Raw genomic sequence first — 13,547 nt, forward strand, 5'->3', positions numbered from 1 at the left:
GGGAAAAAGAGGAACAACTGTAATAATCTGAACAATAAAGATTTAATTAAAAAATAAAAATAATTTAAAAAGAAAAACAATTCAGGAAAACAATTCAGGTGACTAACCATTGACAGTTAAAGAACTAAGCTTACTTTTAATTTTTTTATATATTTTTTAATTGATTTCAGAGAGAAAGGGAGAGGGAGAGAAACATCAATGATGAGAGAGAATCATTGAACAGCTGCCTCCTGCACACCCTCTACTGGGGATTGAGCCTGCAACCCAGGCACGTGCCCTTGACCTGGGATCAAACCCGGGACCCTTCAGTCCGCAGGCCGATACTGAGCCAAACCAGCCAGGCAGCTTCCATTTTCAAAAATGTTCCTTGTGTGGAACAGGTCGTTCCCTCATAAATCTAGAAAAATTAAAATGTTTCCATTACTAAGACCTGAGAGAACACAAAGTAAAGGACCAATCAGATTAATGGGGCGAGATGGGGAACGTCTTCTGGACGAGGTGTGGCTGAACCAGAAGGAAGGACGGAAGGAAGGAAGGAAGGAAGGAAGGAAGGAAGGAAGGAAGGAAACTGATAAGAGGATGAGGAGGAAGAAAGTGAAAGCAAACTTTAATATTGCAATGTAACATTGTTTATAAACAAAGCCTTTGAAAAAATATAAACTCGAATTTGAATTATAGGTCAACATTACTCTATGTGACTTAACAAAGAAACAAACAAAAATACTTTCCTCATGTAAAAAAGCTCAAAGGTGCTTGTGAGAATTTTAAAATATTATACAAATAAATACATGTAGCATATAACACTATCTCAAGAAGTGGAAGCAGTAATACTGATAGTAATACAATTTTTATAACTAGAAAGTTGTGTTTCAGCACTGTAAAATAAAGATAAAAATCTTTGTTCTCAAAGACCTTATACTGTGTTATTGGTGTTCTTAGGCCTGCGAGAAGAAGGTACATAAATTGTGTAGCTTAAAACAATGAACATATATTCTTTCACAGCTCTGCAGAACAGAAATATGAAATCATGATGTTGGCAGAGTCGATTCCTTTTGGGGGTCTCAGAGGAACACTGTGTTCCATTCCTCTTTCCTAGCTTCCAGTGTTTTTCAGCAGTTTTTAGCAAGGCCTTGGCCTATGGCAATATAACTCCAGTCTCTGCCTCCTTCTTTACATGGCGTTCTACTTGTGTCTTTTCTCTTCTTCTTACATGGATATTGGAATGATGATCCAGCTTACTCCAGTGTAACCCAATCTTGACTTAACTAATTACATCTGTAATGATTCTATTTCTAAGTAAGTTCACACTCTAATGTTCCAAGAAGGATATAAATTTCAGGGGGTGCTATGCAACCCACAAAAACTCTGTAGTGGGTGTAAAGAAATAATACACAAGAGGTGGAGAGGCTCTCGGCCTGGAGAATGCAAGGCGCCTCCGGCTAAAAGCCGAGTCCGGGATTCGGGGAGTAGGAGAGCCCACGGTCTGCAAGAGGCTCTGAGAGGAGGAGGCGGAGCCACTGAGTCCTGAGCAAGAAGAGGAGCAAACGCTTAGGCAGCAGAGTTCCCGGGCCACCCCTGACTGGATGGGCAAGTGCCCACTTCCTCTCCAGAGGGGTTGGCTAGATTGTGCCAAAGGCACCTTCATGCCTCCTTTCCGACGCTGTGATTTTCAATGAGGCTTGGCCTTGGAGCCTGGGCAGGGATTATTGTTCAGAAGATATTAACCAACTGTTCATCACCCCCATCAGCGGCCGAGGTGAGAGAAAGGCGGGCAGGGCCGTTCAGACAGAACTCCTGGCCTGTTATTAAATCGCAGAATGAAGTCCTGAGAACAGCCTGCAGGCGGATTAGCCGTCCTCGGCACCACGTCCTGTCACCGGCCACGCCAAATCCCATGGTTTCTAATTGCCACTAACGCAGGTCACCTGCTCGGACCTCTGTGGTCTGGCCCCAAAGTGTCAGGGCAGCTCGATGCTCACCCCTGTGGCCACATGCCTGCAGGTCCGGCCCATGTGGCTGCCCATCCGGCTCCAATGTAGATCGTGTCAGGAGCCCTTGCGAAGACTCCGGGCACTGCCTCTCGGATGCCACCCACCTGCTTCACGTGTGAATACACAGCACCTGTGGCTTCCTCGCCTGCACAGCCATGGCTCACCCTCACAGGCCACGCACCGCCCACAGGTCTTCCAACAGCACAGCCCTGGGAACAGATGGAGGGGTGTTCTCTTGAAACTTTCAGAAGGCGAGACAGGATGGTTTCGTGTTGGTTTGGAATCATGTGAAGCCCTGATTAGGAGGCAGGGGCAGGTGGAACATGTCATGGCCCGCGAGCGTTGGCTGGTGCTGCTCTACACGCTCACCGTCCCGCTCACCTTCCCGCTCACCATTGGGCTCACTGTCCCGCTCACCTTCCTGCTCACCCACCGTCCCGCTGGGGAGCAGGGGGGGCTTCAGGCGCAGGGAGTTCCAGGGCCTGGCTGGGGCAGAGTGTTTCTCTTCACAGCGCAGAAAGCCAGCGAAAATGAAAAGAAAATTCAGGAGCACGAACAGACATCATTTCGGGTTCTCTGTGAATCCTGCTCATCAAACTCTACACTTAAAATGCGCCAACCAGAGGGCGAGCAGCTGGAATTAGGAGGCAGGAGGAGGCTGAGGAGGGGAGAGGAAGGCCGTGAACTTCCTGGATACCAGAGAGCCGGTGAGTGCTGGCGAGAGCGGGACTGAGGCTTCCCGTTGTATAGACCACGATTTAAAACACGCACGTATTTCTCACACTTGGAAAAATGTTTGGTTAGAATGTGGGATGAGCTCTCGTTTCGCTCTGGGAAGTAAAAAAGAGAGAGATGATCTTGGTGGCGATGGCAACACAGCCGTGTTCCGTTAGCGAATAGTAACAGGACCCGGAGACACGGGATTTCAACTCTGTCACTGGGCAGAGCTACCCCGTGTACTGATGGCAGCAATACAGGCCGACTCCGCCTGGCAGGAAAGCGCGTTAATGCAGTTCCAGGGGCTGTGACTTAAGATCCTCACGCCAACAGGTGTCCGTCCAGCCACGCCAGCGTTTTGCATTTCCCCAGCGTGGCCTGTTTTATTGGCGTCTGTTTACTGCGGTCGTTTTTGTTCCTGTTGTCCTCGTGGCAGCTCACCTCGGGCTGGATGGCCACCTCATGGGAAAACCAGGGCTGTCAATAACCTCATTCAACACAGAGGGGAGCAGGGCCCTGTAAGCATGTGCTGCCTGCCTTCCTTCCCACCAAGTTGCGTCCCTAAGTCCCCCCTCCACGGCTCAGACCCTCGATTTCCAAAGGAGGAGAACACAGATGACGGGTGTTTCCGAAGCCGTGGCTCTCCAGCAGTTCTCTCCTGGAACGATCTAAAATAACCTCGTCGTTTGTAAGCATCTCTAAGTCCCTCCTTAAGCAAGAAGCTCCATTCTTCATTCTTTTATTTCTCAGAGGCTCTTCTATTAAGTAATTGACAAATGCAATGTTTTATCATGGAAAAATGAGAGCAACAGTAACAAAATCAGGAAAGAACCTAAAATGCTCGATTTCAAACACTGTAACCAAATCTGCTCCCCCTATGGCTGATATTCTTAGGAGGATTCTTTTTATCCTTAAGAGAGACCGTGTGTGTGTGTGTGTGTGTGTGTGTGTGTGTGTGTGTTTAATTTCGAATTTGTTGCTTAATCTCCAGCCTAAATGCTTCTCTTTGTTAGTTAATGGGGTAATTAATGATGGAACTGTTCGGTGGCTGTGACATAAATACTGGTCTATACACATTATGCAAATCTCACAAGAATAGTTACATGCAAGTAGCATAACTGACTAAGTGAATGCAGTGCTTGCATTAGATTTTGCACTAATTAAAGTAATTTACTGTCAGATCAAAATGAACTTTTTCCTCCATTAAATTCCTGTGCCACGTGGGTGCTGGTCCAGTATACATTGCAGGCTGCCTCATGACCTGGGAGGTGGGAGAGGCGTGGAAGGGTGGGGAGCCTCGCTGGTAACTAGGCCCCGGGAGCCATCACTGCTCACAGACGGCGTGAGGCCGGCGGGTGTGGTGAGAACTCGGGTAAGATATGTTTTCCTGGTAAAGAAAAGGAGAAGGAAAGATGGTGGAGAGCCATGCTCACCCAGCCGATGCTGACAGTGGGCAGCCAGCTGGCCCTTAGCAAGGGGACAGGGACCATAGGGGATGGGAGGGCCAGCAAAGGAGCTAAGAGAATGGGGTGAGGAGGACAAGGAGGGAGACGCTGAGGAGGCGCCCCTTCTGCGCGTGTGTAAGGGGCGCGCATTAAGTGGACCAAATCAGTGCAAATGAAATCAGATGTCCGTTCGCTGTGTGGATTCCACACACAAGATGAGAGAGGTTAAAGGATGAAAGGAAAGGCCCTAGGTTGTTAGGAATACCTGGGCCATTGAGATCCTGTTCGTTTTATAAGGTTTTAAGCTGCCTCGTGGACAAACGTTTGCCGTCTGGGGAGAACCAAATTGGAAGACTCCCGTGTTTAACCCACTTAGAGCCTCGTGTTCATGGTGCAGGCTCAGCCCGGGTGAGGGCCCTTGATTATAAGTTGGATGTTCGGTTCCCTCAGCGCCGTGTGTCACGTTCCCAGTGGTCCCAGCTGGGAAGAGAGGACACAGGACATGGGGGGGACCTGCCTGCCAGGATTGAGGCCTCGGTCTCCTGGGTGACCGGGCTCAGGCTGTCCACTTAGGGAGATTCCTGCAGGTGCCCCGTCTCGGTAACAACCTCATTCCCTCTCTCCTGCCGGCCGTTCATGCTGCCGCAGCCTGTGGCTCAGCAGGCACAGAGAAATTAAGAGTAGCAGGAGGGTGCAGTGAGAGCTACTGGAGCAGGAAATAAGGAGTCAGGCTGCAGAGGGAAGCAGATCCAACCTCAGCCACGGCCCGTATCCGCGAGTGTGGTCCTGGCCAGCACTGCTCCCACCAGGAGAAAGAAAAGATGGGAAGGGACAGCGGGGAAGGCCTTCCAGTGTATCTAGATCAATTATTTTGAATTTCTCATAAGAGAACAAGGATCCCATGCAAATACAGGCTCAGGCTGTCCACTTAGGGAGATTCCTGCAGGTGCCCCGTCTCGGTAACAACCTCATTCCCTCTCTCCTGCCGGCCGTTCATGCTGCCGCAGCCTGTGGCTCAGCAGGCACAGAGAAATTAAGAGTAGCAGGAGGGTGCAGTGAGAGCTACTGGAGCAGGAAATAAGGAGTCAGGCTGCAGAGGGAAGCAGATCCAACCTCATACCGCGGGCACTCAGCCACGGCCCGTGTCCGCGAGTGTGGTCCTGGCTGGCACTGCTCCCACCAGAAGAAAGAAGAGACGGGAAGGGACAGCGGGGGAGGCCTTCCAGTGTATCTAGATCATTTATGTTGCATTTCTCATAAGAGAACAAGGATCCCATGCAAATACAGCAAAATGTGAGTATCTGCTAATTCTGGGGGCGGCTGCTCGTGTGTGTAATAAACCAGTGGTTCTCCAAGGAAGCGCACCAGCAGCACCTCGTGACTTGGAAACTTGTTGGACAGGCACAGCCTCAGGCAGCACCCGCACCTGCTGACTGAGGAACTCGATGGAACCCAGGGATCGTGTTCCGCCAAGCCCTGCGGGGATGCTGGCGCCCACTGAGGCCTGTTGCTACCGAGCGGTCTCCGTTCTTTCCTCCAGGTTTTATAGTGTCACCGGGGTGATGGCGGAGGCCCGGCAGGAACACCGGGGGAGGGCAGCTCTGGGGAGAGGGCAGTCTCAGGATGGGACCCGGGTGTTCCGCAGGGCAGGGCTGGGTGGGCAAGGACTGGTTTAGAACAAGAGAGAAAGGCAACATCTGACAGGAGTGGCGATAGGCGGCTTAACCAAGACAGAGTCTCGGGTGCAGGATGCCCTTAGCGCCGGCAGGGCCCGTTAGCAGAGGACTCCGAAGGCGCCCAAGACCCTGGCAGCTGCTGTGAGCAAGCAGGGCTGCCGGGCGCTGCAGTGCCCACTGGAGGAGGACTGATGGTGCCAAAACACTGGGCTACGGGACTCCCCGCTCCCCCCACTCCTGCCCTCGCCCCTCCCTCCTTCACTCCCCACCCAGGGCAGGCCAACGGGCTTTGCAATTGAGGGGCTAGACTGGCTAGGAGCAAGACAGGTCGATGCCTTCAGGCAAACCTTCTCCCTGTAACAAACTCCCCTGTCTCCTGGCCTGTTCTAGACCTGAGCAAAAAGAGCAGTTAATTTAAATTACACACACACACACACACACACACACCCTGGCTGGGTGGCTCAGTTGGTTGGAGTGTTGTCTCACACAACAAAAGGTTGTGGGTTCGATCCCCAGTCAGAGTGCATATGGGAGGCAACCAATAGATGTTTCTCACATTGTTTCTCTCTTTCTCCCTTCCTCTCTAAAACAATAAACATGTCCTCAGGTGAGGATGACGTGTGTGTGTGTGTGTGTGTGTGTGTGTGTGTGTGTGTGTGTGTGATTTCAACTGCATAAAACGTAACAAAATTTAAAATCACAGAATAAAAGTTTCCCACAGTCATGACCACGAATTAGATTTTCACAGCCTCCAAGTCTCCAGCTTTGTCCTGACTTGACCAGATGTTTTTCCCATCTTTTGAGTCTCTCTCACGTCGCTCCTCTGCTGTGCACTCCCCCTCCATCCACCCGGAAAGTTCTGAAAGCTCTTGGAGTTTAATGCACCACCCTGACGGTCCCCGCCAAGGCGTTAGTACCAACGGCCGGGTCTGAGGGGCCGCCGCCTCCGACAGCAGTGCTCCAGGCCCACGTCACGTTAGCCGGTGAAGAGCCTTGATCCCGGTCGCCTAAGGCAGACAGTGGCTGAGAAAGAAAGAGCTGCAGGGAGCCCGAACTCTAATTTTTCAACATCAATTTGAATTTAGTACAAATGGTGCATCATAGACAACTATGTACACACACATGCGTGCGAGCACACACACGCACACACACACGCCCACACACTTTACACAAGCTGGGTGAAGTGTTTCACCATCTCGCCGGGATGTATTAGCCCGCCCTGGAAATGTCCGTGTCCCCATTCTGTCCTTCACCAAACCATAGGACCCACATCACAGCTCCTCGCAGGGAGGGCTGACATCTCCGAGACCCACTTAAAAGGCAAACCACAACCACTGCCCTGAGCTTCAATTGTCAGCAAGAACGGGTCCCCGCTCACTCGTGTGTGGAATATCAGGAACAACATAAACTGGTGAACAAAAATAGATCCAGAGACAGAGAAGCATCAAACAGACTGTACAACCTATAAGGGAAGGCGGGGGGCGGGTGGTGAGGAGGTAAGAGATCAACCAAAGGACCTGTATGTATGTGACACTAGGGGGGTGAGGGCATGTGCTGGGGATGGGAGCGGCTGGGGAGAGGTCAATGGGGGGAGAAAGGAGACTCCTATAATACTTTAAACAATAAAGAATTTAAATTTAAAAAAAGAACTGTTCTCCCTCCAGTGTCTTCTCTTTCATGCAGCAGTAAAAAGCCCCCGGAAGTGTATTCTATGAAATTAGAGGACCCAGCAGAAGTGAAAACTTTCCGAAACAAACACTCCAATTCTGTAGTCTCAGAAATTATTCCGAGCACAAACTGCACATTAGTAGTTCGGGAGGCAGAATAAGGCCCCTGCAAAGGTGCCCGCACCCAGATCCCCAGATCCTCCCTCAGGAAGGGGGGGGGGGGGGGGGGGGGGGGGGGGGTAAGAGATCAACCAAAGGACCTGTATGCATGTGACACTAGGGGGGTGAGGGCATGTGCTGGGTGTGGGAGCGGCCAGGGAGAGGTCATTGGGGGGGAAAGGAGACTCCTATAATACTTTAAACAAAAAAGAATTTAAATTTAAAAAAAGAACTGTTCTCCCTCCAGTGTCTTCTCTTTCATGCAGCAGTAAAAAGCCCCCGGAAGTGTATTCTATGAAATTAGAGGACCCAGCAGAAGTGAAAACTTTCCGAAACAAACACTCCAATTCTGTAGCCTCAGAAATTATTCCGAGCACAAACTGCACATTAGTAGTTTGGGAGGCAGAATAAGGCCCCTGCAAAGGTGCCCGCACCCAGATCCCCAGATCCTGTGGACACTGCAGGCTGCAAGGGAAGGGGACTGAGGTTGCTAGTGAGAGGACTTTAAAATAGGGGAGTTTTCACGACTGTCCAGGGGGTCCTTAAAGGGGAAGTGGGGAGGGGAGCAGAGGAGTGAACTCGGGAGCTGGCTGCCGAGGACCAGGCCCCAGGCTGTACCTATGAAGGTGGAGGAAGGGGCCACCGGCCAAGGAAAGCAGGCGACCTCTAGATGCTGGGAAAGGTGAGGAGATGGGTTCTCCCCGTAGCCTCCCCAGGAGCACAGCCCTGCCCACATCTCATTAGCCGGAGAGACGCCGGCCAGACTCCCAACCTCCAGAACTGTAAGATATACGGTTGTGTTGTTCAAGCCAGTAAGTCTGTGGTGACTCGTTATAGCAGCAATAAGAAGCTCATACATTGCCGAAACCGGTTTGGCTCAGTGGATAGAGAACCTCTAGACAACCTCTAGACACTGGGAAAGGTGAGGAGATGGGTTCTCCCCGGAGCCTCCCCAGGAACACAGCCCTGCCCACACCTCGTTAGCCGGAGAGGCGCCGGCCAGACTGCCAACCTCCAGAACTGTAAGACATACGGTTGTGTTGTTTAAGCCAGTAAGTCTGTGGTGACTCATTATAGCAGCAATAAGAAGCTCATACAGTTGGTCTCCCTTTGTCTCAGACTGACAGGGGGACTCACTCACCATGCACACTGCTGAGGAGGGGAGGGGAGGAGAGGGTTCCTGAGTTAGGCTGGCCAGGTTCTCTCTGTCTCTCTCATCATGAGTCTTCTAGACAGGATTCTGGGGGGAGTAGACCCCGGTTGGGGGTTGGAATCTGAACCCTGACTTTTTTTAAAAATATCTTTTTATTTATTTCAGAGAGGAAGGGAGAGGGAGAGAGAGATAGGAACATCAATAATGAGAGAGAATTTTTGATCAGCTGCCTCCTGCATGCCCCCTACTGGGGATCAAGCCCACAACCCAGGCATGTGCCCTGACCGGGAATCAAACCGTGACCTCCTGGTTCCTAGGTTGACACTCAACCACTGAGCCACGCCGGCTGTGCTGAACCCTGACCTCTTACTTTGAAAATGAGGAGATTAGATGACATCATCCCCAGAGAAAACAGCTCCCTCCCTGAATGGCCCTGAGGAGATACGGATCCACACACACGTGCAGACCGCACTGTGTACATCACTTCTGGCCTTAAAAAGCCTCCACATTTGCATCTCTGTGTTACTTCTGGGGAGTGAGGATGTGGGACGTTCTGCTCCATTTCACTGTGTTTGAAAGGCCTGTGTTTTCTATATTAGAAAACACCTTCTGAGCTTGATCTGTAACACCTCAGACGTGGGGGTCAACCACAACCAGAGTGCCGCTCAGCGGGCTGGGATGTGTGGCTGGTAATCACGGGCAGTGGTGGGACATCTGCACACAGAGGCAGCACGGTCTCTAGCTGCCTCCAAGCGATTCTGCATCACCAATGTTCCCTGTGTCCCAGCCACTGTACTTAATGCCATAGCACATGGGTTAATTAATCTCCTTCATTTCACTTCCCCACCATGTGAAACTAATACATAGGTAGCCTTCTTGCTACTTGTCTTCCTTTATCCAACTCTCAGAACAACCCAGCTGGGAAGAGGGAAAAACCGTGGCTGCCTCTGGCCCAAGAGGCACCCAGCTTGCCCTCCTCTCGCGGACTCCCTTCCCGTCAGCTGTCTCTCATACCGTCATCCATGCCTGGTATTGACTCGTGTTTTCTATATTAGAAAACACCTTCTGAGCTTGATCTGTAACACCTCAGACGTGGGGTTCAACCACAACCAGAGTGCCGCTCAGCGGGCTGGGATGTGTGGCTGGTAATCACGGGCAGTGGTGGGACATCTGCACACAGAGGCAGCACGGTCTCTAGCTGCCTCCAAGCGATTCTGCATCACCAATGTTCCCTGTGTCCCAGCCACTGTACTTATTGAAGAATGAATGAGTGAATGAATGAATGAGTGAATGAATGAATGAGTAAATGAATGAGTAAATGAATAAATGAGTGAATGAATGAGAGAATAAATGGATGAGACAGGGAGTGTGTGAGTGAATGAATGAATGAGTGAATGAGTAAATGAATGAATACATAGGTAGCCTTCTTGCTACTTGTCTTCTTTTATCCAACTCTCGGAACAACCCAGCTGGGAAGAGGGAAAAACCGCGGCTGCCTCTGGCCCAAGAGGCACCAGCTTTCCAGAGTGCTTTCTCAATTTCTTATCTCAATGCCCTCCTCCCGCCATGCTCCTCTCCTGGACTCACTTCCCGTCAGCTGTCTCTCATACGCCTGGGTATTGACTCTGTGTCCTGCGTTTTCCATGGGGGTCTTCTGTTTGGATGGACTGAGACTGTCCGTCTACAATGCACTGACTAATGCCATAGCACATGGGTTAATTAACCTCCTTCATTTCACTTCCCCTTCATGTGAAACTAACATTCCATCAGAGGCGGGCCTTGATGGGTAATCAGAAACAATAGTGGGAGGAGGAAGCAGAGAACTGGCTGTCAGACGTGAAGTAGAGTATTCATTTTCCCCAAAGGCCTGGGGAGTCTTACATTTTCATCCAAAACGTATCTTAAATAGGAGGTAAGATCATTCACAGAACAGGCCTAACGCATTCAGTATAAAAATAACGCCTGAGGTCAGGCCAAGGTCGCCTTCCTCCCTGAGCATCCATCGAGCATCGCAGTCTCAGCAGAACCCCCTCTCTCCTTCCTGCCCCCACGAAGAGCAGCATCCTATGCTTCCCGCTTCCCAGGACGTTGGAATGTTGCCCAGGAAGGAAACACGACTGGGTCTGTTTCCCAAAACCATGAGAACAACGTGGGCTGCCTGGACAGCTGCGCCCCAGGGAGAAGGCTCCCGCTGAGACCCCGACGCTGCGAACGTGCTCAGGGACTTTTCTCAAGAGTCCAGTCCCGCCACCGGGTTCGGGGGGCCTGCGGCCGGGACCGTGGGGAGCAGCTTCTGTCCAAGGTCAACAGAGGGGGAGAGGACGCGGCTTAATGATCCCGCCGGGCCAGGCACGTTGACTGTGGCCGAAACAGTGCCCCCTACCTTCCGCAGTGTCATTGCCTTTGTGGGGTTTTTTAATATATTTTTATTAATTTCAGAGAGGAAGGGAGATGGAAACATCAATGATGAGAGAGAATCATGGATCAGCTGCCTCCTGCACGCCCCCCACTGGGGATGGAGCCCGCATCCCAGGCATGTGTCCTTGACCAGAATCGAACCCAGGACCCTTCAGTCCACAGGCCGACGCTCTATCCACTGAGCCACACCAGCCAGGGCTGTCATTGCCTTTGAAGGGCACAATTTGCCATGTTGAGTATATTCACTGGATGCCCTCCATCCTAATCAGAGATTTCCATCCAGTTTCCTTCCCTGCTCCGCACGCTGCCTTTGCTGCTGGCGGTGGCCTGGGCTCCTGTGGTTAAGCCTTTGGAGGCGCCTGCAGTCCGGTATGAATGAAGGAGCAGCCCCGAGCACTGGGCAGCCCATCCGAGAGCAGGAGCTGACACAGAGAGAGGGGGTGAGCGCGGGGCTGGGCTGCAGGTAGAGCAGGAAGACATGCGGGGCGGTGGGGAGAGGGGGGAGGACAGGGACGCGCTGAGAGCCCCCAGGAGAGCCGGGAGCACGGGGAGCAAAAGGCAAGGACCGAGCCAGAGGCGGCGCCTGCAAAGCGCAGCTGAAGCGATGCGCGTGGGCCGGGCTTTGCCAGCTCCCAGGACCCGAGGTGAGGTCGGGGCGCTGCGAGCAGGCGGACCCCGCGGGAGATCACGACTCAAACGAGAGAGACCCCTGCGCTGCTTTCCCGCGGGGGCACCGGGAGCCTTGGAGGAGAGAGTCGTGGGGATGGAGACGGGCTGTGAAGAGCAAAGGTCTCAGAAAGACGCTCGCATCTCCTGCTTCTCGGAGAGGAGCGCGGTGCCGGCTCCTCCAGCGCAGGGCCCAGCTCCCGGTGGCGCGCGCTCCCGGGTCTGGCTTTGCTTAATGAGGCAGTAGCTCTGGGGCGCGACCTAGGGGTGGAGTATCCAGTTCATCCCCCTGTGAACTGTGGGAAATGTTAGAGCCCCCATCTCATCTTCCTTTTTAGTATCCAGAATTCTTTTTCAATTTTTTATCTCAATAAAATGCAAGTGCAGGGGTCCAAACGCAAGCGAATAGGCTTTTTCTGAACCCCCTTATCTGCCCCAAAACAGGGCCCCCCAAAAAAGAACACAATTGTCTTTTTAAAAATATATATTTTATTGATTTTTTACAGAGAGGAAGGGAGAGGGATAGAGAATTAGAAACATTGATCAGCTGCCTCCTGCACACCCCCTACTGGGGATGTGCCTGCAACCAAGGTACATGCCCTTGACCAGAATCGAACCTGGGACCCTTCAGTCCGCAGGCCGACGCTCTATCCACTGAGCCAAACCGGTCAGGGCAAGAATGCAATTGTCCTAATTCCCTCCCCTGAGCGTGTGCCCAGCAGGAGGACTGGCTGACACTGGAGAGAAGCCGCAGCCACACCTGGCACCTAGACCATCACCAGCTCCTCTACTCCCCTGAGGGCCACTCATCTCTCCTACCAGTCCCTTATTTCCTCTTTTTTTAAAACTTTTAAAAAAACATATTTTATTGATTTCAGAGAGGAAGGGAGAGGGAGAGGGAGATAGAAACATCAATGATGCGAGAATCACTGATCAGCTGGCTCCCACACACCCCACACTGAGGATGGAGCCCACAATCCAGGCCTGTGCCTTGACCGGGAATCGAACTGTGACCTCCTAGTTCACAGGTCACCGCTCAACCACTGAGCCACACCAGCCGGGCACTCATTTCCTCTTCTCCCTCCCTCTCCTCTGTTGAGATGACATAAGCCCCAAATTCTAAGCACCTCCTTGGTTCGCATGTTCCTCTGAGTCATTGGGAGGTGATTACATGTTGTCTTTCCTCTCACTAATCTGTCCTTGGTCGGTTTCATTCCCAGGCCCCCACGCAGTGAACACAAGTGGTGAGAGGACAGCTTTGCCTCCCTGACACAGGCCGTCCAGCCTGAGCTTGGCTGGTGTCCTGCCCCCGCGTGTCCTTGGATGCCCTGTGTGTTCGCCAGCCGCTTCTCCCTCTGCCTGTCTCGCCCGCCCTCCTCCTGGCCGTTTCCGGTGGCCTCCTGGCCGCCTGTCCAGCTCTATTGAGGAAATATCCACTATGTTAGTCCTGGATTCTTTCTCTTTCTTAATGGGAGTACAAACTCTAACAGCGAGAATAGCAAATACCTAAGTGAGCCCTTACCTGAGGCCAGGTAGTGTTCCCAGCATCTTCCATCGCAGGTTACATCACTCACTGGCGGTGTCCTCGCCAGGAGCTGGGCAGGGATCCAGGGCCAGAGTCTGTGGCCCAGCTCACCACCTCGGCAACAGCCTTC

Source organism: Myotis brandtii, unplaced genomic scaffold (genome assembly GCF_000412655.1).
Source record: "Myotis brandtii unplaced genomic scaffold, ASM41265v1 scaffold1636, whole genome shotgun sequence".
Taxonomy (NCBI): domain Eukaryota; kingdom Metazoa; phylum Chordata; class Mammalia; order Chiroptera; family Vespertilionidae; genus Myotis; species Myotis brandtii.